Source organism: Oncorhynchus masou, unplaced genomic scaffold (genome assembly GCF_036934945.1).
Source record: "Oncorhynchus masou masou isolate Uvic2021 unplaced genomic scaffold, UVic_Omas_1.1 unplaced_scaffold_1577, whole genome shotgun sequence".
Lineage (NCBI taxonomy): Eukaryota > Metazoa > Chordata > Actinopteri > Salmoniformes > Salmonidae > Oncorhynchus > Oncorhynchus masou.
In genome coordinates this window covers 40,495-67,671 of record NW_027005837.1, presented here as the reverse complement: position 1 = coordinate 67,671, position 27,177 = coordinate 40,495, and the positions used below count along the sequence as shown (strand labels likewise).

Genomic DNA, 27,177 nt, shown 5'->3' with positions numbered 1-27,177 from the left:
TCAATAGTGTAGTTCATCGCCTTAACCAATCAGCCACCATGTCCTGTGCTCTCCTGGTGGCATTGTCCCCTCCTACCGGTGGTTGTTCACGTCAAAGCCTTGATTGTAAACAAGGAAAGTTGGGCTGGGCTGTGTGACGACCAAGCAGTCCATTTTAACAGTGGGTACTGTGGCCAAGCTGTCCAGAGCACTGGATTTAAGCATCCAGTCTTTCAGAGATGTGGGTTCAAATTCCACCGCTGCAACATCTTCTCAACAGAAAACTGTAATGTTTTTTCAAACAAGGCCACCAAGGACACCGGACAAATAAAAGGAATCCAGCCTTTACCCTAATTCCCACGTCTGTTTTTGAAATTATCTGCCGTGTTTTCCAAATTCAATCTGCTTCAGACATAAAAGCAGAAACTAATTTTCAGTGTGCACAATGGAAGAAACAGCAACATGAGATACATAAAGATTTTAAAGAAGAAAATTAAAAAGAAGACTAAAATACAAGGGAGTGCAGACGCTCTAGGTAACTGACGAGAAAGTGTGAATTTTTTCTACAGCTGGGTAGTGTGGCCGAGCGGTCTAAGGCGCTGGATTTAGGCTCCAGTCTCTAAGGAGGCGTGGGTTCAAATCCCACCACTGCCATCTTTATTGAGATTGTTTGCGCAAGCTGTCACATGTTCTGCTTTATTTCAGCGTTTTTACTTTCATGTAGGACCATGCAAGGGAGAAAAGAACAAATGTTGTGTGTCACGGATGGGGTTCCAACTCAATAGTGTAGTTCATCGCCTTAACCAATCAGCCACCATGTCCTGTGCTCTCCTGGTGGCATTGTCCCCTCCTACCGGTGGTTGTTCACGTCAAAGCCTTGATTGTAAACAAGGAAAGTTGGGCTGGGCTGTGTGACGACCAAGCAGTCCATTTTAACAGTGGGTACTGTGGCCAAGCTGTCCAGAGCACTGGATTTAAGCATCCAGTCTTTCAGAGATGTGGGTTCAAATTCCACCGCTGCAACATCTTCTCAACAGAAAACTGTAATGTTTTTTCAAACAAGGCCACCAAGGACACCGGACAAATAAAAGGAATCCAGCCTTTACCCTAATTCCCACGTCTGTTTTTGAAATTATCTGCCGTGTTTTCCAAATTCAATCTGCTTCAGACATAAAAGCAGAAACTAATTTTCAGTGTGCACAATGGAAGAAACAGCAACATGAGATACATAAAGATTTTAAAGAAGAAAATTAAAAAGAAGACTAAAATACAAGGGAGTGCAGACGCTCTAGGTAACTGACGAGAAAGTGTGAATTTTTTCTACAGCTGGGTAGTGTGGCCGAGCGGTCTAAGGCGCTGGATTTAGGCTCCAGTCTCTAAGGAGGCGTGGGTTCAAATCCCACCACTGCCATCTTTATTGAGATTGTTTGCGCAAGCTGTCACATGTTCTGCTTTATTTCAGCGTTTTTACTTTCATGTAGGACCATGCAAGGGAGAAAAGAACAAATGTTGTGTGTCACGGATGGGGTTCCAACTCAATAGTGTAGTTCATCGCCTTAACCAATCAGCCACCATGTCCTGTGCTCTTGGGGTGGCAGTTGCACCTCCTACCGGTGGTTGTTCACGTCAAAGCCTTGATTGTAAACAAGGAAAGTTGGGCTGGGCTGTGTGACGACCAAGCAGTCCATTTTAACAGTGGGTACTGTGGCCAAGCTGTCCAGAGCACTGGATTTAAGCATCCAGTCTTTCAGAGATGTGGGTTCAAATTCCACCGCTGCAACATCTTCTCAACAGAAAACTGTAATGTTTTTTCAAACAAGGCCACCAAGGACACCGGACAAATAAAAGGAATCCAGCCTTTACCCTAATTCCCACGTCTGTTTTTGAAATTATCTGCCGTGTTTTCCAAATTCAATCTGCTTCAGACATAAAAGCAGAAACTAATTTTCAGTGTGCACAATGGAAGAAACAGCAACATGAGATACATAAAGATTTTAAAGAAGAAAATTAAAAAGAAGACTAAAATACAAGGTGAGTGCAGACGCTCTAGGTATCTGACGAGAAAGTGTGAATTTTTTTCTACAGCTGGGTAGTGTGGCCGAGCGGTCTAAGGCGCTGGATTTAGGCTCCAGTCTCTAAGGAGGCGTGGGTTCAAATCCCACCACTGCCATCTTTATTGAGATTGTTTGCGCAAGCTGTCACATGTTCTGCTTTATTTCAGCGTTTTTACTTTCATGTAGGACCATGCAAGGGAGAAAAGTACAAATGTTGTGTGTCACGGATGGGGTTCCAACTCAATAGTGTAGTTGATCGCCTTAACCAATCAGCCACCATGTCCTGTGCTCTTGGGGTGGCAGTTGCACCTCCTACCGGTGGTTGTTCACGTCAAAGCCTTGATTGTAAACAAGGAAAGTTGTGCTGGGCTGTGTGACGACCAAGCAGTCCATTTTAACAGTGGGTACTGTGGCCAAGCTGTCCAGAGCACTCGATTTAAGCATCCAGTCTTTCAGAGATGTGGGTTCAAATTCCACCGCTGCAACATCTTCTCAACAGAAAAATGTAATGTTTTTTCAAACAAGGCCACCAAGGACACCGGACAAATAAAAGAAATCCAGCCTTCACCCTAATTCCCACGTCTGTTTTTGAATTTATCTGCCGTGTTTTCCAAATTCAATCTGCTTCAGACGTAAAAGCAGAAACTAATTTTCAGTGTGCACAATGGAAGAAACAGCAACATGAGATACATAAAGATTTTAAAGAAGAAAATGAAAAAGAAGACTAAAATACAAGGAAGTGCAAACGCTCTAGGTAACTGACGAGAAAGTTTGAATTTTTTCCAGAGCTGGGTAGTGTGGCTGAGCGGTCTAAGGCGCTGGATTTAGGCTCCAGTCTCTAAGGAGGCGTGGGTTCAAATCCCACCACTGCCATATTTATTGAGATTGTTTGCGCAAGCTGTCACATGTTCTGCTTTATTTCAGCGTTTTTACTTTCATGTAGGACCATGCAAGGGAGAAAAGAACAAATGTTGTGTGTCACGGATGGGGTTCCAACTCAATAGTGTAGTCCATCGCCTTAACCAACCAGCTACCAAGTCCTGTGCTCTTGTGCTGGCAGTTGCACCTCCTTCCGGTGGTTGTTCATGTCAAAGCCTTGATGCTAAACAAGGAAAGTTGGGCTGAGCAAGGCGACGACCCAGCAGTCCATTTTAACAGTGGGTAATGTGGCCGAGCTGTCCAGAGTACTGGATTTAAGGATCCATTCTTTCAGAGATGTGGGTTTAAAGTCCACCGCTGCAACGTTTTCTCAACAGAAAACTGTAATGTAATTCCAAACAAGGCCACCAAGGACACCAGACAAATAAAGGGAATCCAGGCCTTACCCTAGTTCCCACTTCTGTTTTTGAAATTATCTGCTGTGTTTTTCAAATTCAATCTGCTTCAGACATAAAAGCAGAAACAAATTTTCAGTGTACACAATGCAAGAAAGAGCAACATGAGATAAATTAAGATTTTTAAAAAGAGAATCAAAAAAGATGACGGAAGCAAGAGCAACATGAGATACATAAATATTTTAAAGAAGAAAATGAAAAAGAAGACTAAAATACAAGGAAGTGCAGACGCTCTAGGTAACTGACGAGAAAGTGTGAATTTTTTCCAGAGCTGGGTAGTGTGGCCGAGCGGTCTAAGGCGCTGGATTAAGGCTCCAGTCTCTAAGGAGGCGTGGGTTCAAATCCCACCACTGCCATCTTTATTGAGTTTGTTTGCGCAAGCTGTCACATGTTCTGCTTTATTTCAGCGTTTTTACTTTCATGTAGGGCCATGCAAGGGAGAAAAGAACAAATGTTGTGTGTCACGGATGGGGTTCCAACTCAATAGTGTAGTCCATCGCCTTAACCAACCAGCTACCAAGTCCTGTGCTCTTGTGCTGGCAGTTGCACCTCCTTCCGGTGGTTGTTCATGTCAAAGCCTTGATGGTAAACAAGGAAAGTTGGGCTGAGCAAGGCGACGACCCAGCAGTCCATTTTAACAGTGGGTAATGTGGCCGAGCTGTCCAGAGTACTGGATTTAAGGATCCATTCTTTCAGAGATGTGGGTTTAAAGTCCACCGCTGCAACGTTTTCTCAACAGAAAACTGTAATGTAATTCCAAACAAGGCCACCAAGGACACCAGACAAATAAAGGGAATCCAGGCCTTACCCTAGTTCCCACTTCTGTTTTTGAAATTATCTGCTGTGTTTTTCAAATTCAATCTGCTTCAGACATAAAAGCAGAAACAAATTTTCAGTGTACACAATGCAAGAAAGAGCAACATGAGATAAATTAAGATTTTTAAAAAGAGAATCAAAAAAAGATGACGGAAGCAAGAGCAACATGAGATACATAAATATTTTAAAGAAGAAAATGAAAAAGAAGACTAAAATACAAGGGAGTGCAGACGCTCTAGGTAACTGACGAGAAAGTGTGAATTTTTTCCAGAGCTGGGTAGTGTGGCCGAGCGGTCTAAGGCGCTGGATTAAGGCTCCAGTCTCTAAGGAGGCGTGGGTTCAAATCCCACCACTGCCATCTTTATTGAGTTTGTTTGCGCAAGCTGTCACATGTTCTGCTTTATTTCAGCGTTTTTACTTTCATGTAGGGCCATGCAAGGGAGAAAAGTACAAATGTTTTGTGTCACGGATGGGGTTCCAACTCAATAGTGTAGTCCATCGCCTTAACCAACCAGCTACCAAGTCCTGTGATCTTGTGCTGGCAGTTGCACCTCCTTCCGGTGGTTGTTCATGTCAAAGCCTTGATGGTAAACAAGGAAAGTTGGGCTGAGCAAGGCGACGACCCAGCAGTCCATTTTAACAGTGGGTAATGTGGCCGAGCCGTCCAGAGTACTGGATTTAAGGATCCATTCTTTCAGAGATGTGGGTTTAAAGTCCACCGCTGCAAAGTTTTCTCAACAGAAAACTGTAATGTAATTCCAAACAAGGCCACCAAGGACACCAGACAATTAAAGGGAATCCAGGCCTTACCCTAGTTCCCACTTCTGTTTTTGAAATTATCTGCTGTGTTTTTCAAATTCAATCTGCTTCAGACATAAAAGCAGAAACAAATTTTCAGTGTACACAATGCAAGAAAGAGCAACATGAGATAAATTAAGATTTTTAAAAAGAGAATCAAAAAAAGATGAAAGAAGCAAGAGCAACCTGAGATACATAAATATTTTAAAGAAGAAAATGAAAAAGAAGACGAAAATACAAGGAAGTGCAAACGCTCTAGGTAACTGACGAGAAAGTTTGAATTTTTTCCAGAGCTGGGTAGTGTGGCCGAGCGGTCTAAGCACTGGATTACGGTTCCAGTCTCTAAGGAGGCGTGGGTTCTAAACCCACCACTGCCAACTTTATTGATTTAGTTTGCGCAAGCTGTCACATGTTCTGCTTTATTTCAGCGTTTTTACTTTCATGTAGGGCCATGCAAGGGAGAAAAGTACAAATGTTTTGTGTCACGGATGGGGTTCCAACTCAATAGTGTAGTCCATCGCCTTAACCAACCAGCTACCAAGTCCTGTGATCTTGTGCTGGCAGTTGCACCTCCTTCCGGTGGTTGTTCATGTCAAAGCCTTGATGGTAAACAAGGAAAGTTGGGCTGAGCAAGGCGACGACCCAGCAGTCCATTTTAACAGTGGGTAATGTGGCCGAGCTGTCCAGAGTACTGGATTTAAGGATCCATTCTTTCAGAGATGTGGGTTTAAAGTCCACCGCTGCAACGTTTTCTCAACAGAAAACTGTAATGTAATTCCAAACAAGGCCACCAAGGACACCAGACAAATAAAGGGAATCCAGGCCTTACCCTAGTTCCCACTTCTGTTTTTGAAATTATCTGCTGTGTTTTTCAAATTCAATCTGCTTCAGACATAAAAGCAGAAACAAATTTTCAGTGTACACAATGCAAGAAAGAGCAACATGAGATAAATTAAGATTTTTAAAAAGAGAATCAAAAAAGATGACGGAAGCAAGAGCAACATGAGATACATAAATATTTTAAAGAAGAAAATGAAAAAGAAGACTAAAATACAAGGAAGTGCAGACGCCCTAGGTAACTGACGAGAAAGTGTGAATATTTTTCCAGAGCTGGGTAGTGTGGCCGAGCGGTCTAAGGCGCTGGATTAAGGCTCCAGTCTCTAAGGAGGCGTGGGTTCAAATCCCACCACTGCCATCTTTATTGAGTTTGTTTGCGCAATCTGTCACATGTTCTGCTTTATTTCAGCGTTTTTACTTTCATGTAGGGCCATGCAAGGGAGAAAAGAACAAATGTTGTGTGTCACGGATGGGGTTCCAACTCAATAGTGTAGTCCATCGCCTTAACCAACCAGCTACCAAGTCCTGTGCTCTTGTGCTGGCAGTTGCACCTCCTTCCGGTGGTTGTTCATGTCAAAGCCTTGATGGTAAACAAGGAAAGTTGGGCTGAGCAAGGCGACGACCCAGCAGTCCATTTTAACAGTGGGTAATGTGGCCGAGCTGTCCAGAGTACTGGATTTAAGGATCCATTCTTTCAGAGATGTGGGTTTAAAGTCCACCGCTGCAACGTTTTCTCAACAGAAAACTGTAATGTAATTCCAAACAAGGCCACCAAGGACACCAGACAAATAAAGGGAATCCAGGCCTTACCCTAGTTCCCACTTCTGTTTTTGAAATTATCTGCTGTGTTTTTCAAATTCAATCTGCTTCAGACATAAAAGCAGAAACAAATTTTCAGTGTACACAATGCAAGAAAGAGCAACATGAGATAAATTAAGATTTTTAAAAAGAGAATCAAAAAAAGATGACGGAAGCAAGAGCAACATGAGATACATAAATATTTTAAAGAAGAAAATGAAAAAGAAGACTAAAATACAAGGGAGTGCAGACGCTCTAGGTAACTGACGAGAAAGTGTGAATATTTTTCCAGAGCTGGGTAGTGTGGCCGAGCGGTCTAAGGCGCTGGATTAAGGCTCCAGTCTCTAAGGAGGCGTGGGTTCAAATCCCACCACTGCCATCTTTATTGAGTTTGTTTGCGCAAGCTGTCACATGTTCTGCTTTATTTCAGCGTTTTTACTTTCATGTAGGGCCATGCAAGGGAGAAAAGAACAAATGTTGTGTGTCACGGATGGGGTTCCAACTCAATAGTGTAGTCCATCGCCTTAACCAACCAGCTACCAAGTCCTGTGCTCTTGTGCTGGCAGTTGCACCTCCTTCCGGTGGTTGTTCATGTCAAAGCCTTGATGGTAAACAAGGAAAGTTGGGCTGAGCAAGGCGACGACCCAGCAGTCCATTTTAACAGTGGGTAATGTGGCCGAGCTGTCCAGAGTACTGGATTTAAGGATCCATTCTTTCAGAGATGTGGGTTTAAAGTCCACCGCTGCAACGTTTTCTCAACAGAAAACTGTAATGTAATTCCAAACAAGGCCACCAAGGACACCAGACAAATAAAGGGAATCCAGGCCTTACCCTAGTTCCCACTTCTGTTTTTGAAATTATCTGCTGTGTTTTTCAAATTCAATCTGCTTCAGACATAAAAGCAGAAACAAATTTTCAGTGTACACAATGCAAGAAAGAGCAACATGAGATAAATTAAGATTTTTAAAAAGAGAATCAAAAAAGATGACGGAAGCAAGAGCAACATGAGATACATAAATATTTTAAAGAAGAAAATGAAAAAGAAGACTAAAATACAAGGAAGTGCAGACGCTCTAGGTAACTGACGAGAAAGTGTGAATATTTTTCCAGAGCTGGGTAGTGTGGCCGAGCGGTCTAAGGCGCTGGATTAAGGCTCCAGTCTCTAAGGAGGCGTGGGTTCAAATCCCACCACTGCCATCTTTATTGAGTTTGTTTGCGCAAGCTGTCACATGTTCTGCTTTATTTCAGCGTTTTTACTTTCATGTAGGGCCATGCAAGGGAGAAAAGAACAAATGTTGTGTGTCACGGATGGGGTTCCAACTCAATAGTGTAGTCCATCGCCTTAACCAACCAGCTACCAAGTCCTGTGCTCTTGTGCTGGCAGTTGCACCTCCTTCCGGTGGTTGTTCATGTCAAAGCCTTGATGGTAAACAAGGAAAGTTGGGCTGAGCAAGGCGACGACCCAGCAGTCCATTTTAACAGTGGGTAATGTGGCCGAGCTGTCCAGAGTACTGGATTTAAGGATCCATTCTTTCAGAGATGTGGGTTTAAAGTCCACCGCTGCAACGTTTTCTCAACAGAAAACTGTAATGTAATTCCAAACAAGGCCACCAAGGACACCAGACAAATAAAGGGAATCCAGGCCTTACCCTAGTTCCCACTTCTGTTTTTGAAATTATCTGCTGTGTTTTTCAAATTCAATCTGCTTCAGACATAAAAGCAGAAACAAATTTTCAGTGTACACAATGCAAGAAAGAGCAACATGAGATAAATTAAGATTTTTAAAAAGAGAATCAAAAAAGATGACGGAAGCAAGAGCAACATGAGATACATAAATATTTTAAAGAAGAAAATGAAAAAGAAGACTAAAATACAAGGAAGTGCAGACGCTCTAGGTAACTGACGAGAAAGTGTGAATTTTTTCCAGAGCTGGGTAGTGTGGCCGAGCGGTCTAAGGCGCTGGATTAAGGCTCCAGTCTCTAAGGAGGCGTGGGTTCAAATCCCACCACTGCCATCTTTATTGAGTTTGTTTGCGCAAGCTGTCACATGTTCTGCTTTATTTCAGCGTTTTTACTTTCATGTAGGGCCATGCAAGGGAGAAAAGAACAAATGTTGTGTGTCACGGATGGGGTTCCAACTCAATAGTGTAGTCCATCGCCTTAACCAACCAGCTACCAAGTCCTGTGCTCTTGTGCTGGCAGTTGCACCTCCTTCCGGTGGTTGTTCATGTCAAAGCCTTGATGGTAAACAAGGAAAGTTGGGCTGAGCAAGGCGACGACCCAGCAGTCCATTTTAACAGTGGGTAATGTGGCCGAGCTGTCCAGAGTACTGGATTTAAGGATCCATTCTTTCAGAGATGTGGGTTTAAAGTCCACCGCTGCAACGTTTTCTCAACAGAAAACTGTAATGTAATTCCAAACAAGGCCACCAAGGACACCAGACAAATAAAGGGAATCCAGGCCTTACCCTAGTTCCCACTTCTGTTTTTGAAATTATCTGCTGTGTTTTTCAAATTCAATCTGCTTCAGACATAAAAGCAGAAACAAATTTTCAGTGTACACAATGCAAGAAAGAGCAACATGAGATAAATTAAGATTTTTAAAAAGAGAATCAAAAAAAGATGACGGAAGCAAGAGCAACATGAGATACATAAATATTTTAAAGAAGAAAATGAAAAAGAAGACTAAAATACAAGGGAGTGCAGACGCTCTAGGTAACTGACGAGAAAGTGTGAATATTTTTCCAGAGCTGGGTAGTGTGGCCGAGCGGTCTAAGGCGCTGGATTAAGGCTCCAGTCTCTAAGGAGGCGTGGGTTCAAATCCCACCACTGCCATCTTTATTGAGTTTGTTTGCGCAATCTGTCACATGTTCTGCTTTATTTCAGCGTTTTTACTTTCATGTAGGGCCATGCAAGGGAGAAAAGAACAAATGTTGTGTGTCACGGATGGGGTTCCAACTCAATAGTGTAGTCCATCGCCTTAACCAACCAGCTACCAAGTCCTGTGCTCTTGTGCTGGCAGTTGCACCTCCTTCCGGTGGTTGTTCATGTCAAAGCCTTGATGGTAAACAAGGAAAGTTGGGCTGAGCAAGGCGACGACCCAGCAGTCCATTTTAACAGTGGGTAATGTGGCCGAGCTGTCCAGAGTACTGGATTTAAGGATCCATTCTTTCAGAGATGTGGGTTTAAAGTCCACCGCTGCAACGTTTTCTCAACAGAAAACTGTAATGTAATTCCAAACAAGGCCACCAAGGACACCAGACAAATAAAGGGAATCCAGGCCTTACCCTAGTTCCCACTTCTGTTTTTGAAATTATCTGCTGTGTTTTTCAAATTCAATCTGCTTCAGACATAAAAGCAGAAACAAATTTTCAGTGTACACAATGCAAGAAAGAGCAACATGAGATAAATTAAGATTTTTAAAAAGAGAATCAAAAAAAGATGACGGAAGCAAGAGCAACATGAGATACATAAATATTTTAAAGAAGAAAATGAAAAAGAAGACTAAAATACAAGGAAGTGCAGACGCTCTAGGTAACTGACGAGAAAGTGTGAATTTTTTCCAGAGCTGGGTAGTGTGGCCGAGCGGTCTAAGGCGCTGGATTAAGGCTCCAGTCTCTAAGGAGGCGTGGGTTCAAATCCCACCACTGCCATCTTTATTGAGTTTGTTTGCGCAAGCTGTCACATGTTCTGCTTTATTTCAGCGTTTTTACTTTCATGTAGGGCCATGCAAGGGAGAAAAGAACAAATGTTGTGTGTCACGGATGGGGTTCCAACTCAATAGTGTAGTCCATCGCCTTAACCAACCAGCTACCAAGTCCTGTGCTCTTGTGCTGGCAGTTGCACCTCCTTCCGGTGGTTGTTCATGTCAAAGCCTTGATGGTAAACAAGGAAAGTTGGGCTGAGCAAGGCGACGACCCAGCAGTCCATTTTAACAGTGGGTAATGTGGCCGAGCTGTCCAGAGTACTGGATTTAAGGATCCATTCTTTCAGAGATGTGGGTTTAAAGTCCACCGCTGCAACGTTTTCTCAACAGAAAACTGTAATGTAATTCCAAACAAGGCCACCAAGGACACCAGACAAATAAAGGGAATCCAGGCCTTACCCTAGTTCCCACTTCTGTTTTTGAAATTATCTGCTGTGTTTTTCAAATTCAATCTGCTTGTGTACACAATGCAAGAAAGAGCAACATGAGATAAATTAAGATTTTTAAAAAGAGAATCAAAAAAGATGACGGAAGCAAGAGCAACATGAGATACATAAATATTTTAAAGAAGAAAATGAAAAAGAAGACTAAAATACAAGGAAGTGCAAACGCTCTAGGTAACTGACGAAAAGTGTGAATTTTTTTCCAGAGCTGGGTAGTGTGGCCGAGCGGTCTAAGGCGCTGGATTAAGGCTCCAGTCTCTAAGGAGGCGTGGGTTCAAATCCCACCACTGCCATCTTTATTGAGTTTGTTTGCGCAAGCTGTCACATGTTCTGCTTTATTTCAGCGTTTTTACTTTCATGTAGGGCCATGCAAGGGAGAAAAGAACAAATGTTGTGTGTCACGGATGGGGTTCCAACTCAATAGTGTAGTCCATCGCCTTAACCAACCAGCTACCAAGTCCTGTGCTCTTGTGCTGGCAGTTGCACCTCCTTCCGGTGGTTGTTCATGTCAAAGCCTTGATGGTAAACAAGGAAAGTTGGGCTGAGCAAGGCGACGACCCAGCAGTCCATTTTAACAGTGGGTAATGTGGCCGAGCTGTCCAGAGTACTGGATTTAAGGATCCATTCTTTCAGAGATGTGGGTTTAAAGTCCACCGCTGCAACGTTTTCTCAACAGAAAACTGTAATGTAATTCCAAACAAGGCCACCAAGGACACCAGACAAATAAAGGGAATCCAGGCCTTACCCTAGTTCCCACTTCTGTTTTTGAAATTATCTGCTGTGTTTTTCAAATTCAATCTGCTTCAGACATAAAAGCAGAAACAAATTTTCAGTGTACACAATGCAAGAAAGAGCAACATGAGATAAATTAAGATTTTTAAAAAGAGAATCAAAAAAAGATGACGGAAGCAAGAGCAACATGAGATACATAAATATTTTAAAGAAGAAAATGAAAAAGAAGACTAAAATACAAGGAAGTGCAGACGCCCTAGGTAACTGACGAGAAAGTGTGAATATTTTTCCAGAGCTGGGTAGTGTGGCCGAGCGGTCTAAGGCGCTGGATTAAGGCTCCAGTCTCTAAGGAGGCGTGGGTTCAAATCCCACCACTGCCATCTTTATTGAGTTTGTTTGCGCAATCTGTCACATGTTCTGCTTTATTTCAGCGTTTTTACTTTCATGTAGGGCCATGCAAGGGAGAAAAGAACAAATGTTGTGTGTCACGGATGGGGTTCCAACTCAATAGTGTAGTCCATCGCCTTAACCAACCAGCTACCAAGTCCTGTGCTCTTGTGCTGGCAGTTGCACCTCCTTCCGGTGGTTGTTCATGTCAAAGCCTTGATGGTAAACAAGGAAAGTTGGGCTGAGCAAGGCGACGACCCAGCAGTCCATTTTAACAGTGGGTAATGTGGCCGAGCTGTCCAGAGTACTGGATTTAAGGATCCATTCTTTCAGAGATGTGGGTTTAAAGTCCACCGCTGCAACGTTTTCTCAACAGAAAACTGTAATGTAATTCCAAACAAGGCCACCAAGGACACCAGACAAATAAAGGGAATCCAGGCCTTACCCTAGTTCCCACTTCTGTTTTTGAAATTATCTGCTGTGTTTTTCAAATTCAATCTGCTTCAGACATAAAAGCAGAAACAAATTTTCAGTGTACACAATGCAAGAAAGAGCAACATGAGATAAATTAAGATTTTTAAAAAGAGAATCAAAAAAAGATGACGGAAGCAAGAGCAACATGAGATACATAAAGATTTTAAAGAGGAAAATGAAAAAGAACACAAAAATACAAGGGAGTGCAGACGTTCTAGGTAACTGACGAGAAAGTGTGAATAATTTGCCAGAGCTGGGTAGTGTGGCTGAGCGGTCTAAGGCGCTGGATTTCGGCTCCAGTCTCTAAGGAGGCGTGGGTTCAAATCCCAATACTGGCATCTTTATTGAGTTTGTTTGTGCGAGCTCACACATGTTCTGCTTTATTTCAGCATTTTTACTTTCATGTAGGGCCATGCAAGGGAGCAAAGAACAAATGTTGTGTGTCAAGGATGGGGTTCCAACTCAATAGTGTAGTCCATCGCCTTAACCAACCAGCTACCAAGTCCTGTGCTCTTGTGCTGGCAGTTGCACCTCCTTCCGGTGGTTGTTCATGTCAAAGCCTTGATGGTAAACAAGGAAAGTTGGGCTGAGCAAGGCGACGACCCAGCAGTCCATTTTAACAGTGGGTAATGTGGCCGAGCTGTCCAGAGTACTGGATTTAAGGATCCATTCTTTCAGAGATGTGGGTTTAAAGTCCACCGCTGCAACGTTTTCTCAACAGAAAACTGTAATGTAATTCCAAACAAGGCCACCAAGGACACCAGACGAATAAAGGGAATCCAGGCCTTACCCTAGTTCCCACTTCTGTTTTTGAAATTATCTGCTGTGTTTTTCAAATTCAATCTGCTTCAGACATAAAAGCAGAAACAAATTTTCAGTGTACACAATGCAAGAAAGAGCAACATGAGATAAATTAAGATTTTTAAAAAGAGAATCAAAAAAAGATGACGGAAGCAAGAGCAACATGAGATACATAAATATTTTAAAGAAGAAAATGAAAAAGAAGACTAAAATACAAGGAAGTGCAAACGCTCTAGGTAACTGACAAAAAAGTTAGAAATTTTTCCAGAGCTGGGTAGTGTGGCCGAGCGGTCTAAGGCGCTGGATTAAGGCTCCAGTCTCTAAGGAGGCGTGGGTTCAAATCCCACCACTGCCATCTTTATTGAGTTTGTTTGCGCAAGCTGTCACATGTTCTGCTTTATTTCAGCGTTTTTACTTTCATGTAGGGCCATGCAAGGGAGAAAAGAACAAATGTTGTGTGTCACGGATGGGGTTCCAACTCAATAGTGTAGTCCATCGCCTTAACCAACCAGCTACCAAGTCCTGTGCTCTTGTGCTGGCAGTTGCACCTCCTTCCGGTGGTTGTTCATGTCAAAGCCTTGATGGTAAACAAGGAAAGTTGGGCTGAGCAAGGCGACGACCCAGCAGTCCATTTTAACAGTGGGTAATGTGGCCGAGCTGTCCAGAGTACTGGATTTAAGGATCCATTCTTTCAGAGATGTGGGTTTAAAGTCCACCGCTGCAACGTTTTCTCAACAGAAAACTGTAATGTAATTCCAAACAAGGCCACCAAGGACACCAGACAAATAAAGGGAATCCAGGCCTTACCCTAGTTCCCACTTCTGTTTTTGAAATTATCTGCTGTGTTTTTCAAATTCAATCTGCTTCAGACATAAAAGCAGAAACAAATTTTCAGTGTACACAATGCAAGAAAGAGCAACATGAGATAAATTAAGATTTTTAAAAAGAGAATCAAAAAAAGATGACGGAAGCAAGAGCAACATGAGATACATAAATATTTTAAAGAAGAAAATGAAAAAGAAGACTAAAATACAAGGAAGTGCAGACGCCCTAGGTAACTGACGAGAAAGTGTGAATATTTTTCCAGAGCTGGGTAGTGTGGCCGAGCGGTCTAAGGCGCTGGATTAAGGCTCCAGTCTCTAAGGAGGCGTGGGTTCAAATCCCACCACTGCCATCTTTATTGAGTTTGTTTGCGCAATCTGTCACATGTTCTGCTTTATTTCAGCGTTTTTACTTTCATGTAGGGCCATGCAAGGGAGAAAAGAACAAATGTTGTGTGTCACGGATGGGGTTCCAACTCAATAGTGTAGTCCATCGCCTTAACCAACCAGCTACCAAGTCCTGTGCTCTTGTGCTGGCAGTTGCACCTCCTTCCGGTGGTTGTTCATGTCAAAGCCTTGATGGTAAACAAGGAAAGTTGGGCTGAGCAAGGCGACGACCCAGCAGTCCATTTTAACAGTGGGTAATGTGGCCGAGCTGTCCAGAGTACTGGATTTAAGGATCCATTCTTTCAGAGATGTGGGTTTAAAGTCCACCGCTGCAACGTTTTCTCAACAGAAAACTGTAATGTAATTCCAAACAAGGCCACCAAGGACACCAGACAAATAAAGGGAATCCAGGCCTTACCCTAGTTCCCACTTCTGTTTTTGAAATTATCTGCTGTGTTTTTCAAATTCAATCTGCTTCAGACATAAAAGCAGAAACAAATTTTCAGTGTACACAATGCAAGAAAGAGCAACATGAGATAAATTAAGATTTTTAAAAAGAGAATCAAAAAAAGATGACGGAAGCAAGAGCAACATGAGATACATAAATATTTTAAAGAAGAAAATGAAAAAGAAGACTAAAATACAAGGAAGTGCAGACGCCCTAGGTAACTGACGAGAAAGTGTGAATATTTTTCCAGAGCTGGGTAGTGTGGCCGAGCGGTCTAAGGCGCTGGATTAAGGCTCCAGTCTCTAAGGAGGCGTGGGTTCAAATCCCACCACTGCCATCTTTATTGAGTTTGTTTGCGCAAGCTGTCACATGTTCTGCTTTATTTCAGCGTTTTTACTTTCATGTAGGGCCATGCAAGGGAGAAAAGTACAAATGTTTTGTGTCACGGATGGGGTTCCAACTCAATAGTGTAGTCCATCGCCTTAACCAACCAGCTACCAAGTCCTGTGATCTTGTGCTGGCAGTTGCACCTCCTTCCGGTGGTTGTTCATGTCAAAGCCTTGATGGTAAACAAGGAAAGTTGGGCTGAGCAGGCGACGACCAAGCAGTCCATTTTAACAGTGGGTACTGTGGCCAAGCTGTCCAGAGTACTGGATTTAAGGATCCATTCTTTCAGAGATGTGGGTTTAAAGTCCACCGCTGCAAAGTTTTCTCAACAGAAAACTGTAATGTAATTCCAAACAAGGCCACCAAGGACACCAGACAATTAAAGGGAATCCAGGCCTTACCCTAGTTCCCACTTCTGTTTTTGAAATTATCTGCTGTGTTTTCCAAATTCAATCTGCTTCAGACATAAAAGCAGAAACAAATTTTCAGTGTACACAATGCAAAAAGAGCAACATGAGATAAATTAAGATTTTTAAAAAGAGAATCAAAAAAAGATGAAAGAAGAAACAGCAACATGAGATACATAAATATTTTAAAGAAGAAAATGAAAAAGAAGACTAAAATACAAGGAAGTGCAGACGCTCTAGGTAACTGACGAGAAAGTGTGAATATTTTTCCAGAGCTGGGTAGTGTGGCCGAGCGGTCTAAGGCGCTGGATTAAGGCTCCAGTCTCTAAGGAGGCGTGGGTTCAAATCCCACCACTGCCATCTTTATTGAGTTTGTTTGCGCAAGCTGTCACATGTTCTGCTTTATTTCAGCGTTTTTACTTTCATGTAGGGCCATGCAAGGGAGAAAAGAACAAATGTTGTGTGTCACGGATGGGGTTCCAACTCAATAGTGTAGTCCATCGCCTTAACCAACCAGCTACCAAGTCCTGTGCTCTTGTGCTGGCAGTTGCACCTCCTTCCGGTGGTTGTTCATGTCAAAGCCTTGATGGTAAACAAGGAAAGTTGGGCTGAGCAAGGCGACGACCCAGCAGTCCATTTTAACAGTGGGTAATGTTGCCGAGCTGTCCAGAGAACTGGATTTAAGGATCCAGTCTTTCAGAGATGTGGGTTCAACGTCCACCGCTGCAACATTTTCTCAACAGAAAACTGTAATGTAATTTCAAACAAGGCCACCAAGGACACCAGACAAATAAAAGGAATCCAGGCTTTACCCTAGTTCCCACTTCTGTTTTTGAAATTATCTGCTGTGTTTTTCAAATTCAATCTGCTTCAGACATAAAAGCAGAAACAAATTTTCAGTGTACACAATGCAAAAAGAGCAACATGAGATAAATTAAGATTTTTAAAAAGAGAATCAAAAAAAGATGAAAGAAGAAAGAGCAACATGAGATACATAAATATTTTAAAGAAGAAAATGAAAAAGAAGACTAAAATACAAGGAAGTGCAGACGCCTAGGTAACTGACGAGAAAGTGTGAATATTTTTCTACAGCTGGGTAGTGTGGCCGAGCGGTCTAAGGCGCTGGATTTAGGCTCCAGTCTCTAATGGAGGCGTGGGTTCAAATCCCACCACTGCCATCTTTATTGAGTTTGTTTGCGCAAGCTGTCACATGTTCTGCTTTATTTCAGCGTTTTTACTTTCATGTAGGACCATGCAAGGAGAAAAAACAAATGTTGTGTTTCACGGATGGGGTTCCAACTCAATAGTGTAGTTCATCGCCTTAACCAATCAGCCACCATGTCCTGTGCTCTTGGGGTGGCAGTTGCACCTCCTACCGGTGGTTGTTCACGTCAAAGCCTTGATTGTAAACAAGGAAAGTTGGGCTGGGCTGTGTGACGACCAAGCAGTCCATTTTAACAGTGGGTACTGTGGCCAAGCTGTCCAGAGCACTCGATTTAAGCATCCAGTCTTTCAGAGATGTGGGTTCAAATTCCACCACTGCAACATCTTCTCAACAGGAAAATGTAATGTTTTTTCAAACAAGGCCACCAAGGACACCGGACAAATAAAAGGAATCCAGCCTTTACCCTAATTCCCACTTCTGTTTTTGAAATTATCTGCTGTGTTTTTCAAATTCAATCTGCTTCAGACATAAAAGCAGAAACAAATTTTCAGTGTACACAATGCAAGAAAGAGCAACATGAGATAAATTAAGATTTTTAAAAAGAGAATCAAAAAAAAGATGACGGAAGCAAGAGCAACATGAGATACATAAATATTTTAAAGAAGAAAATGAAAAAGAAGACTAAAATACAAGGAAGTGCAAACGCTCTAGGTAACTGACGAGAAAGTTTGAATTTTTTCCAGAGCTGGGTAGTGTGGCCGAGTGGTCTAAGGCGCTGGATTAAGGCTCCAGTCTCTAAGGAGGCGTGGGTTCAAATCCCACCACTGCCATCTTTATTGAGATTGTTTGCGCAAGCTGTCACATGTTCTGCTTTATTTCAGCGTTTTTACTTTCATGTTGGACCATGCAAGGGAGCAAAGAACAAATGTGTGTGTCACGGATGGGGTTCCAACTCAATAGTGTATTTCATCGCCTTAACCAATCAGCCACCATGTCCTGTGCTCTTGGGGTGGCAGTTGCACCTCCTACCGGTGGTTGTTCACGTCAAAGCCTTGATTGTAAACAAGGAAAGTTGTGCTGGGCTGTGTGACGACCAAGCAGTCCATTTTAACAGTGGGTACTGTGGCCAAGCTGTCCAGAGCACTCGATTTAAGCATCCAGTCTTTCAGAGATGTGGGTTCAAATTCCACCGCTGCAACATCTTCTCAACAGAAAACTGTAATGTTTTTTCAAACAAGGCCACCAAGGACACCGGACAAATAAAAGGAATCCAGCCTTTACCCTAATTCCCACTTCTGTTTTTGAAATTATCTGCTGTGTTTTCCAAATTCAATCTGCTTCAGACATAAAAGCAGAAACTAATTTTCAGTGTGCACAATGGAATAAATTAAGAAAAAAGAGAATCAAAAAAAGCAACATGAGATACATAAAGATTTTAAAGAAGAAAATGAAAAAGAAGACTAAAATACAAGGGAGTGCAGACGCTCTAGGTAACTGACGAGAAAGTGTTAATTTTTTTCTACAGCTGGGTAGTGTGGCCGAGAGGTCTAAGGTGCTGGATTAAGGCTCCAGTCTCTAAAGAGGCGTGGGTTTAAATCCCACCACTGCCATCTTTATTGATTTTGTTTGCGCAATCTGTCACATGTTCTGCTTTATTTCAGCGTTTTTACTTTCATGTAGGGCCATGCAAGGGAGAAAAGAACAAATGTTGTGTGTCACGGATGGGGTTCCAACTCAATAGTGTAGTCCATCGCCTTAACCAACCAGCTACCAAGTCCTGTGCTCTTGTGCTGGCAGTTGCACCTCCTTCCGGTGGTTGTTCATGTCAAAGCCTTTTTCCCCATTAAACAAGGAAAGTTGGAGTCAGAGGCCGAGCCTTCTCTGGTCTATACTCCATCCCGTTAACAGGGGTCTGAGGCCGAAGCTTCCACCATTAGCTCTGACAAATTGAAAACTCTAGTCATTGGCTTTCCCGAGATGTAGACTTAAAACGAATCATCCAGCGATCATACACTGTTTACTCAACAGAAAACTGTACCGATGTTAAGGCTAATCTGAAGATGGTGCTGGCTAAAGCTAAAACTGGCGAGTGTAGAGAGTATAGAGATATTGTTATCCACGTCGGCACCAACGATGTTAGGATGAAACAGTCAGAGATCACCAAGCGCAACATAGCTTCTGCGTGTAAATCAGCTAGAAAGATGTGTCGGCATCGAGTAATTGTCTCTGGCCCCCTCCCAGTTAGGGGGAGTGATGAGCTCTACAGCAGAGTCTCACAACTCAATCGCTGGTTGAAAACTGTTTTCTGCCCCTCCGAAAAGTTAGAATTTGTAGATAATTGGCCCTCTTTTTGGGACTCACCCACAAACAGGACCAAGCCTGACCTGCTGAGGAGTGACGGACTCCATCCAAGCTGGAGGGGTGCTCTCATCTTATCTACCAACATAGACAGGGCTCTAACTCCTCTAGCTCCACAATGAAATAGGGTGCAGGCCAGGCAGCAGGCTGTTAGCCAGCCTGCCAGCATAGTGGAGTCTGCCACTAGCATAGTCAGTGTAGTCAGCTCAGCTATCACCATTGAGACCGTGTCTGTGCCTCGACCTAGGTTGCGCAAAACTAAACATGGCGGTGTTCTCAAAGCCTTAGCAATCTCACTAGGATAAAGACCACCTCCATTCCTGTCATTATTGAAAGAGATCATGATACCTCACATCTCAAAATAGGGCTACTTAATGTTAGATCCCTTACTTCAAAGGCAATTATAGTCAATGAACTAATCACTGATCATAATCTTGATGTGATTGGCCTGACTGAAACATGGCTTAAGCCTGATGAATTTACTGTGTTAAATGAGGCCTCACCTCCTGGCTACACTAGTGACCATATCCCCGTGCATCCCGCAAAGGCGGAGGTGTTGCTAACATTTACGATAGCAAATTTCAATTTACAAAAAAAAAAATGACGTTTTTCGTCTTTTGAGCTTCTAGTCATGAAATCTATGCAGCCTACTCAATCACTTTTTATAGCTACTGTTTACAGGCCTCCTGGGTCATATACAGCGTTCCTCACTGAGTTCCCTGAATTCCTATCGGACCTTGTAGTCATAGCAGATAATATTCTAATCTTTGGTGACTTTAATATTCACATGGAAAAGTCCACAGACCCACTCCAAAAGGCTTTCGGAGCCATCATCGACTCAGTGGGTTTTGTCCAACATGTCTCTGGACCCACTCACTGTCACAGTCATACGCTGGACCTAGTTTTGTCCCATGGAATAAATGTTGTGGATCTTAATGTTTTTCCTCATAATCCAGGACTATCGGACCACCATTTTATTACGTTTGCAATTGCAACAAATAATCTGCTCAGACCCCAACCAAGGAAAATCAAAAGTCGTGCTATAAATTCACAGACAACACAAAGATTCCTTGATGTCCTTCCAGATTCCCTCTGTCTACCCAATGACACCAGAGGACAAAAATCAGTTAACCACCTAACTGAGGAACTCAATTTAACCTTGCGCAATACCCTAGATGCAGTTGCACCCCTAAAAACTAAAAACATTTCTCATAAGAAACTAGCTCCCTGGTACACAGAAAATACCCGAGCTCTGAAGCAAGCTTCCAGAAAATTGGAACGGAAATGGCGCCACACCAAACTGGAAGTCTTCCGTCTAGCTTGGAAAGACAGTACCGTGCAGTACCGAAGAGCCCTTACTGCTGCTCGATCATCCTATTTTTCTAACTTAATTGAGGACAATAAGAACAATCCAAAATTCCTTTTTGATACGGTCGCAAAGCTAACTAAAAAGCAGCATTCCCCAAGAGATGACTTTCACTTTAGCAGTGATAAATTCATGAACTTCTTTGAGGAAAAAATTATGATTATTAGAAAGCAAATTACAGACTCCTCTTTAAATCTGCGTATTTCTTCAAAGCTCAGTTGTCCTGAGTCTGCACAACTCTGCGTGGACCTAGGATCAAGAGAGACGCTCAAGTGTTTTAGTACTATATCTCTTGACACAATGATGAAAATAATCATGGCCTCTAAACCTTCAAGCTGCTTACTGGACCCTATTCCAACTAAACTACTGAAAGAGCTGCTTCCTGTGCTTGGCCCTCCTATGTTGAACATAATAAACGGCTCTCTATCCACCGGATGTGTACCAAACTCACTAAAAGTGGCAGTAATAAAGCCTCTCTTGAAAAAGCCAAACCTTGACCCAGAAAATATAAAAAACTATCGGCCTATATCGAATCTTCCATTCCTCTCAAAAATCTTAGAAAAGGCTGTTGCTCAGCAACTCACTGCCTTCCTGAAGACAAACAATGTATATGAAATGCTTCAGTCTGGTTTTAGACCCCATCATAGCACTGAGACGGCACTTGTGAAGGTGGTAAATGACATTTTAATGGCATCGGACCGAGGCTCTGCATCTGTCCTCGTGCTCCTAGACCTTAGTGCTGCTTTTGATACCATCGATCACCACATTCTTTTGGAGAGATTGGAAACCCAAATTGGTCTACACGGACAAGTTCTGGCCTGGTTTAGATCTTATCTGTCGGAAAGATATCAGTTTGTCTCTGTGGATGGTTTGTCCTCTGACAAATCAACTGTAAATTTCGGTGTTCCTCAAGGTTCCGTTTTAGGACCGCTGTTGTTTTCACTATATATTTTACCTCTTGGGGATGTTATTCGAAAACATAATGTTAACTTTCACTGCTATGCGGATGATACACAGCTGTTACATTTCAATGAAACATGGTGAAGCCCCAAAATTGCCCTCGCTAGAAGCATGTGTTTCAGACATAAGGAAGTGGATGGCAGCAAACTTTCTACTTTTAAACTCGGATAAAACAGAGATGCTTGTTCTAGGTCCCAAGAAACAAAGAGATCTTCTGTTGAATCTGACAATTAATCTTAATGGTTGTACAGTCATCTCAAATAAAACTGTGAAGGACCTCGGCGTTACTCTGGACCCTGATCTCTCTTTTGAAGAACATATCAAGACCATTTCAAGGACAGCTTTTTTCCATCTACGTAACATTGCAAAAATCAGAAACCTTCTGTCCAAAAATGATGCAGAAAAATTAATCCATGCTTTTGTCACTTCTAGGTTAGACTACTGCAATGCTCTACTTTCCGGCTACCCGGATAAAGCACTAAATAAACTTCAGTTAGTGCTAAATACGGCTGCTAGAATCCTGACTAGAACCAAAAAATTTGATCATATTACTCCAGTGCTAGCCTCCCTACACTGGCTTCCTGTCAAAGCAAGGGCTGATTTCAAGGTTTTACTGCTAACCTACAAAGCATTGCATGGGCTTGCTCCTACCTATCTCTCTGATTTGGTCCTGCAACATACCTACACGTACGCTACGGTCACAAGACGAGGCCTCCTAATTGTCCCTAGAATTTCTAAGCAAACAGCTGGAGGCAGGGCTTACTCCTATAGAGCTCCATTTTTATGGAACGGTCTGCCTACCCATGTCAGAGACGCAAACTCGGTCTCAACCTTTAAGTCTTTACTGAAGACTCATCTCTTCAGTGGGTCATATGATTGAGTGTAGTCTGGCCCAGGAGTGGGAAGGTGAACGGAAAGGCTCTGGAGCAACGAACCACCCTTGCTGTCTCTGCCTGGCCGGTTCCCCTCTTTCCACTGGGATTCTCTGCCTCTAACCCTATTACGGGGGCTGAGTCACTGGCTTGCTGGGGCTCTCTCATGCCGTCCCTGGAGGGGGTGCGTCACCTGAGTGGGTTGATTCACTGATGTGGTCATCCTGTCTGGGTTGGCGCCCCCCTTGGGTTGTGCCGTGGCGGAGATCTTTTTCGGGCTATACTCAGCTTTGTCTCAGGATGTTAAGTTGGTGGTTGAAGATATCCCTCCAGTGGTGTGGGGGCTGTGCTTTGGCAAAGTGGGTGGGGTTATATCCTTCCTGTTTGGCCCTGTCCGGGGGTGTCCTCGGGTGGGGCCACAGTGTCTCCTGACCCCTCCTGTCTCAGCCTCCAGTATTTATGCTGCAGTAGTTTATGTGTCGGGGGCTGGGGTCAGTTTGTTATATCTGGAGTACTTCTCCTGTCCAATTCGGTGTCCTGTGTGAAAAATGTGCGTTCTCTAATTCTCTCCTTCTCTCTGTAATGTAATTCTCGGAGGACCTGAGCCCTAGGACCATGCCCCAGGACTACCTGACATGATGACTCCTTGCTGTCCCCAGTCCACCTGGCCGTGCTGCTGCTCCAGTTTCAACTGACCTGAGCCCTAGGACCATGCCCCAGGACTACTTGACATGATGACTCCTTGCTGTCCCCAGTCCACCTGGCCGTGCTGCTGCTCCAGTTTCAACTGTTCTGCCTTATTATTTTCGACCATGCTGGTCATTTATGAACATTTGAACATCTTGGCCATGTTCTGTTATAATCTCTACCCGGCACAGCCAGAAGAGGACTGGCCACCCCACATAGCCTGGTTCCTCTCTAGGTTTCTTCCTAGGTTTTGGCTTTTCTAGGGTGTTTTTCCTAGCCACCGTGCTTCTACACCTGCATTGCTTGCTGTTTGGGGTTTTAGGCTGGGTTTCTGTACAGCACTTTGAGATATCAGCTGATGTACGAAGGGCTATATAAATAAATTTGATTTGATTTGATTTGATTTGAAAGCCTTGATGGTAAACAAGGAAAGTTGGGCTGAGCAAGGCGACGACCCAGCAGTCCATTTTAACAGTGGGTAATGTGGCCGAGCTGTCCAGAGTACTGGATTTAAGGATCCATTCTTTCAGGGATGTGGGTTTAAAGTCCACCGCTGCAACGTTTTCTCAACAGAAAACTGTAATGTAATTCCAAACAAGGCCACCAAGGACACAAGACAAATAAAGGGAATCCAGGCCTTACCCTAGTTCCCACTTCTGTTTTTGAAATTATCTGCTGTGTTTTTCAAATTCAATCTGCTTCAGACATAAAAGCAGAAACAAATTTTCAGTGTACACAATGCAAGAAAGAGCAACATGAGATAAATTAAGATTTTTAAAAAGAGAATCAAAAAAAGATGACGGAAGCAAGAGCAACATGAGATACATAAACATTTTAAAGAAGAAAATGAAAACGAAAATACAAGGTAGTGCAAACACTCTAGGTAACTGACGAGAAAGTTTGAATTTTTTCCAGAGCTTTGTAGTGTGGCCGAGCGGTCTAAGGCGCTGGATTAAGGATCCAGTCTCCAAGGACACCAGACAAATAAAGGGAATCCAGGCCTTACCCTAGTTCCCACTTCTGTTTTTGAAATGATCTGCTGTGTTTTTCAAATTCAATCTGCTTCAGACATAAAAGCAGAAACAAATTTTCAGTGTACACAATGCAAGAAAGAGCAACATGAGATAAATTAAGATTTTTAAAAAGAGAATCAAAAAAAGATGACGGAAGCAAGAGCAACATGAGATACATAAATATTTTAAAGAAGAAAATGAAAAAGAAGACTAAAATACAAGGAAGTGCAGACGCCCTAGGTAACTGACGAGAAAGTGTGAATATTTTTCCAGAGCTGGGTAGTTTGGCCGAGCGGTCTAAGGCGCTGGATTAAGGCTCTAGTCTCTAAGGAGGCGTGGGTTCAAATCCCACCACTGCCATCTTTATTGAGTTTGTTTGCACAATCTGTCACATGTTCTGCTTTATTTCAGCGTTTTTACTTTCATGTAGGGCCATGCAAGGGAGAAAAGAACAAATGTTGTGTGTCACGGATGGGGTTCCACCTCAATAGTGTAGTCCATCGCCTTAACCAACCAGCTACCAAGTCCTATGCTCTTGTGCTGGCAGTTGCACCTCCTTCTGGTGGTTGTTCATGTCAAAGCCTTGATGGTAAACAAGGAAAGTTGGGCTGAGCAAGGCGACGACCCAGCAGTCCAGTTTAACAGTGGGTAATGTGGCTGAGCTGTCCAGAGTACTGGATTTAAGGATCCATTCTTTCAGAGATGTGGGTTTAAAGTCCACCGCTGCAACGTTTTCTCAACAGAAAACTGTAATGTAATTCCAAACAAGGCCACCAAGGACATCGGACAAATAAAGGGAATCCAGGCCTTACCCTAGTTCCCACTTCTGTTTTTGAAATTATCTGCTGTGTTTTTCAAATTCAATCTGTTTCAGACATAAAAGCAGAAAAAAAAATTCAGTGGACACAATGCATGAAAGAGCAACATGAGATAAATTAAGATTTTTAAAAAGAGAATCAAAAAAAGATGACAGAAGTAAGAGCAACATGAGATACATAAATATTTTAAAGAAGAAAATGAAAAAGAAGACGAAAATACAAGGTAGTGCAAACGCTCTAGGTAACTGACGAGAAAGTTTGAAATTTTTCCAGAGCTTTGTAGTGTGGCCGAGCGGTCTAAGGCGCTGGATTAAGGCTCCAGTCTCCAAGGACACCAGACAAATAAAGGGAATCAAACAAGGCCTTCCAGGCCTTACTAGTTCCCACTTCTGTTTTTGAAATTATCTGCTGTGTTTTTCAAATTCAATCTGCTTCAGACATAAAAGCAGTAACAAATTTTCAGTGTACACAATGCAAGAAAGAGCAACATGAGATACATAAATATTTTAAAGAAGAAAATGAAAAAGAAGACTAAAATACAAGGAAGTGCAAACGCTCTAGGTAACAGACGGGAAAGTTTGAATTTTTTCCAGAGCTGGGTAGTGTGGCTGAGCGGTCTAAGGAGCTGGATTAAGGCTCCAGTCTCTAAGGAGGCGTGGGTTCTAATCCCACCACTGCCATCTTTATTGAGTTTGTTTGCGCAAGGTGTCACATCTTCTGCTTTATTTCAGCGTTTTTACTTTCATGTAGGGCCATGCAAGGGAGAAAAGAACAAATGTTGTGTGTCACGGATGGGGTTCCAACTCAATAGTGTAGTCCATCGCCTTAACCAACCAGCTACCAAGTCCTGTGCTCTTGTGCTGGCAGTTGCACCTCCTTCCGGTGGTTGTTCATGTCAAAGCCTTGATGGTAAACAAGGAAAGTTGGGATGAGCAAGGCGACGACCCAGCAGTCCATTTTAACAGTGGGTAATGTGGCCGAGCTGTCCAGAGTACTGGATTTAAGGATCCATTCTTTCAGAGATGTGGGTTTAAAGTCCACCGCTGCAACGTTTTCTCAACAGAAAACTGTAATGTAATTCCAAACAAGGCCACCAAGGACACCAGACAAATAAAGGGAATCCAGGCCTTACCCTAGTTCCCACTTCTGTTTTTGAAATTATCTGCTGTGTTTTTCAAATTCAATCTGCTTCAGACATAAAAGCAGAAAAAAACATTCAGTGGACACAATGCATGAAAGAGCAACATGAGATAAATTAAGATTTTTAAAAAGAGAATCAAAAAAAGATGACATAAGCAAGAGCAACATGAGATACATAAATATTTTTAAAGAAGAAAATGAAAAAGTAGACGAAAATACAAGGAAGTGCAGACGCCCTAGGTAACTGAGGAGAAAGTGTGAATATTTCTCTACAGCTGGGTAGTGTGGACGAGCGGTCTAAGGTGCTGGATTTAGGCTCCAGTCTCTAAGGAGGCGTGGGTTCAAATCCCACCACTGCCATCCTTATTGAGTTTGTTTGCGCAATCTGTCACATGTTCTGCTTTATTTCAGCGTTTTTACTTTCATGTAGGGCCATGCAAGGGAGAAAAGAACAAATGTTGTGTGTCACGGATGGGGTTCCAACTCAATAGTGTAGTCCATCGCCTTAACCAACCAGCTACCAAGTCCTGTGCTCTTGTGCTGGCAGTTGCACCTCCTTCCTGTGGTTGTTCATGTCAAAGCCTTGATGGTAAACAAGGAAAGTTGGGCTGAGCAAGGCGACGACCCAGCAGTCCATTTTAACAGTGGGTAATGTGGCCGAGCTGTCCAGAGTACTGGATTTAAGGATCCATTCCTTCAGAGATGTGGGTTTAAAGTCCACCGCTGCAACGCTTTCTTGCATTGTGTACACTGAAAATTTGTTTCTGCTTTTATGTCTGAAGCAGATTGAATTTGAAAAACACAGCAGATAATTTCAAAAACAGAAGTGGGAACTAGGGTAAGGCCTGGATTCCCTTTATTTGTCTGGTGTCCTTGGTGGCCTTGTTAGGAATTACATTACAGTTTTCTGTTGAGAAAACGTTGCAGCGGTGGACTTTAATAACTTCTTGAAACTCCCCAACCCGGATCCGGGTTTGTGAATAAAGCCTCAGGCTCATTAGCATTACCCACTGTTAAACGTGGATTTCTGAAAATCGCAAATAAAATGAAAATACATGCATGAACAACCTGCTCTCAACTGCCATGCCTTTTCTTAACAACACTGTCATCTCAGATTTTAAAATATGCTTTTGAACCATAGTTGGAACCCCATTTGTGTAAGAGTATGCAAATTTGTGCATTTTTGTGTAG

General features: G+C 42.8%; 22 non-coding genes across 22 annotated transcripts; all 22 read left to right on the top strand.

The window, feature by feature from the left end:
• The first annotated feature begins 551 nt into the window (after window positions 1–551).
• On the top strand, window positions 552–633 carry trnal-uag (transfer RNA leucine (anticodon UAG)). Its single transcript has one exon. It is a non-coding gene; the product is annotated as a tRNA-Leu (tRNA).
• A 675-nt stretch (window positions 634–1,308) lies between these two features.
• Window positions 1,309–1,390, top strand: trnal-uag (transfer RNA leucine (anticodon UAG)). Its single transcript has one exon. It is a non-coding gene; the product is annotated as a tRNA-Leu (tRNA).
• A 677-nt stretch (window positions 1,391–2,067) lies between these two features.
• trnal-uag (transfer RNA leucine (anticodon UAG)) lies at window positions 2,068–2,149 on the top strand. Its single transcript has one exon. It is a non-coding gene; the product is annotated as a tRNA-Leu (tRNA).
• A 675-nt stretch (window positions 2,150–2,824) lies between these two features.
• Window positions 2,825–2,906, top strand: trnal-uag (transfer RNA leucine (anticodon UAG)). The gene has a single exon. It is a non-coding gene; the product is annotated as a tRNA-Leu (tRNA).
• A 735-nt stretch (window positions 2,907–3,641) lies between these two features.
• On the top strand, window positions 3,642–3,723 carry trnal-aag (transfer RNA leucine (anticodon AAG)). Its single transcript has one exon. It is a non-coding gene; the product is annotated as a tRNA-Leu (tRNA).
• Window positions 3,724–4,459: 736 nt separating this feature from the next.
• trnal-aag (transfer RNA leucine (anticodon AAG)) lies at window positions 4,460–4,541 on the top strand. Its single transcript has one exon. It is a non-coding gene; the product is annotated as a tRNA-Leu (tRNA).
• Window positions 4,542–6,094: 1,553 nt separating this feature from the next.
• Window positions 6,095–6,176, top strand: trnal-aag (transfer RNA leucine (anticodon AAG)). Its single transcript has one exon. It is a non-coding gene; the product is annotated as a tRNA-Leu (tRNA).
• Window positions 6,177–6,913: 737 nt separating this feature from the next.
• trnal-aag (transfer RNA leucine (anticodon AAG)) lies at window positions 6,914–6,995 on the top strand. The gene has a single exon. It is a non-coding gene; the product is annotated as a tRNA-Leu (tRNA).
• Window positions 6,996–7,731: 736 nt separating this feature from the next.
• On the top strand, window positions 7,732–7,813 carry trnal-aag (transfer RNA leucine (anticodon AAG)). The gene has a single exon. It is a non-coding gene; the product is annotated as a tRNA-Leu (tRNA).
• A 735-nt stretch (window positions 7,814–8,548) lies between these two features.
• trnal-aag (transfer RNA leucine (anticodon AAG)) lies at window positions 8,549–8,630 on the top strand. Its single transcript has one exon. It is a non-coding gene; the product is annotated as a tRNA-Leu (tRNA).
• A 737-nt stretch (window positions 8,631–9,367) lies between these two features.
• trnal-aag (transfer RNA leucine (anticodon AAG)) lies at window positions 9,368–9,449 on the top strand. Its single transcript has one exon. It is a non-coding gene; the product is annotated as a tRNA-Leu (tRNA).
• A 736-nt stretch (window positions 9,450–10,185) lies between these two features.
• Window positions 10,186–10,267, top strand: trnal-aag (transfer RNA leucine (anticodon AAG)). The gene has a single exon. It is a non-coding gene; the product is annotated as a tRNA-Leu (tRNA).
• Window positions 10,268–10,974: 707 nt separating this feature from the next.
• Window positions 10,975–11,056, top strand: trnal-aag (transfer RNA leucine (anticodon AAG)). The gene has a single exon. It is a non-coding gene; the product is annotated as a tRNA-Leu (tRNA).
• A 737-nt stretch (window positions 11,057–11,793) lies between these two features.
• On the top strand, window positions 11,794–11,875 carry trnal-aag (transfer RNA leucine (anticodon AAG)). The gene has a single exon. It is a non-coding gene; the product is annotated as a tRNA-Leu (tRNA).
• Window positions 11,876–13,430: 1,555 nt separating this feature from the next.
• On the top strand, window positions 13,431–13,512 carry trnal-aag (transfer RNA leucine (anticodon AAG)). The gene has a single exon. It is a non-coding gene; the product is annotated as a tRNA-Leu (tRNA).
• A 737-nt stretch (window positions 13,513–14,249) lies between these two features.
• Window positions 14,250–14,331, top strand: trnal-aag (transfer RNA leucine (anticodon AAG)). The gene has a single exon. It is a non-coding gene; the product is annotated as a tRNA-Leu (tRNA).
• A 737-nt stretch (window positions 14,332–15,068) lies between these two features.
• Window positions 15,069–15,150, top strand: trnal-aag (transfer RNA leucine (anticodon AAG)). The gene has a single exon. It is a non-coding gene; the product is annotated as a tRNA-Leu (tRNA).
• Window positions 15,151–15,885: 735 nt separating this feature from the next.
• trnal-aag (transfer RNA leucine (anticodon AAG)) lies at window positions 15,886–15,967 on the top strand. The gene has a single exon. It is a non-coding gene; the product is annotated as a tRNA-Leu (tRNA).
• A 735-nt stretch (window positions 15,968–16,702) lies between these two features.
• On the top strand, window positions 16,703–16,785 carry trnal-uag (transfer RNA leucine (anticodon UAG)). The gene has a single exon. It is a non-coding gene; the product is annotated as a tRNA-Leu (tRNA).
• A 735-nt stretch (window positions 16,786–17,520) lies between these two features.
• Window positions 17,521–17,602, top strand: trnal-aag (transfer RNA leucine (anticodon AAG)). The gene has a single exon. It is a non-coding gene; the product is annotated as a tRNA-Leu (tRNA).
• A 698-nt stretch (window positions 17,603–18,300) lies between these two features.
• On the top strand, window positions 18,301–18,382 carry trnal-aag (transfer RNA leucine (anticodon AAG)). The gene has a single exon. It is a non-coding gene; the product is annotated as a tRNA-Leu (tRNA).
• A 7,882-nt stretch (window positions 18,383–26,264) lies between these two features.
• Window positions 26,265–26,346, top strand: trnal-uag (transfer RNA leucine (anticodon UAG)). The gene has a single exon. It is a non-coding gene; the product is annotated as a tRNA-Leu (tRNA).
• The last annotated feature ends 831 nt before the right edge of the window (window positions 26,347–27,177 follow it).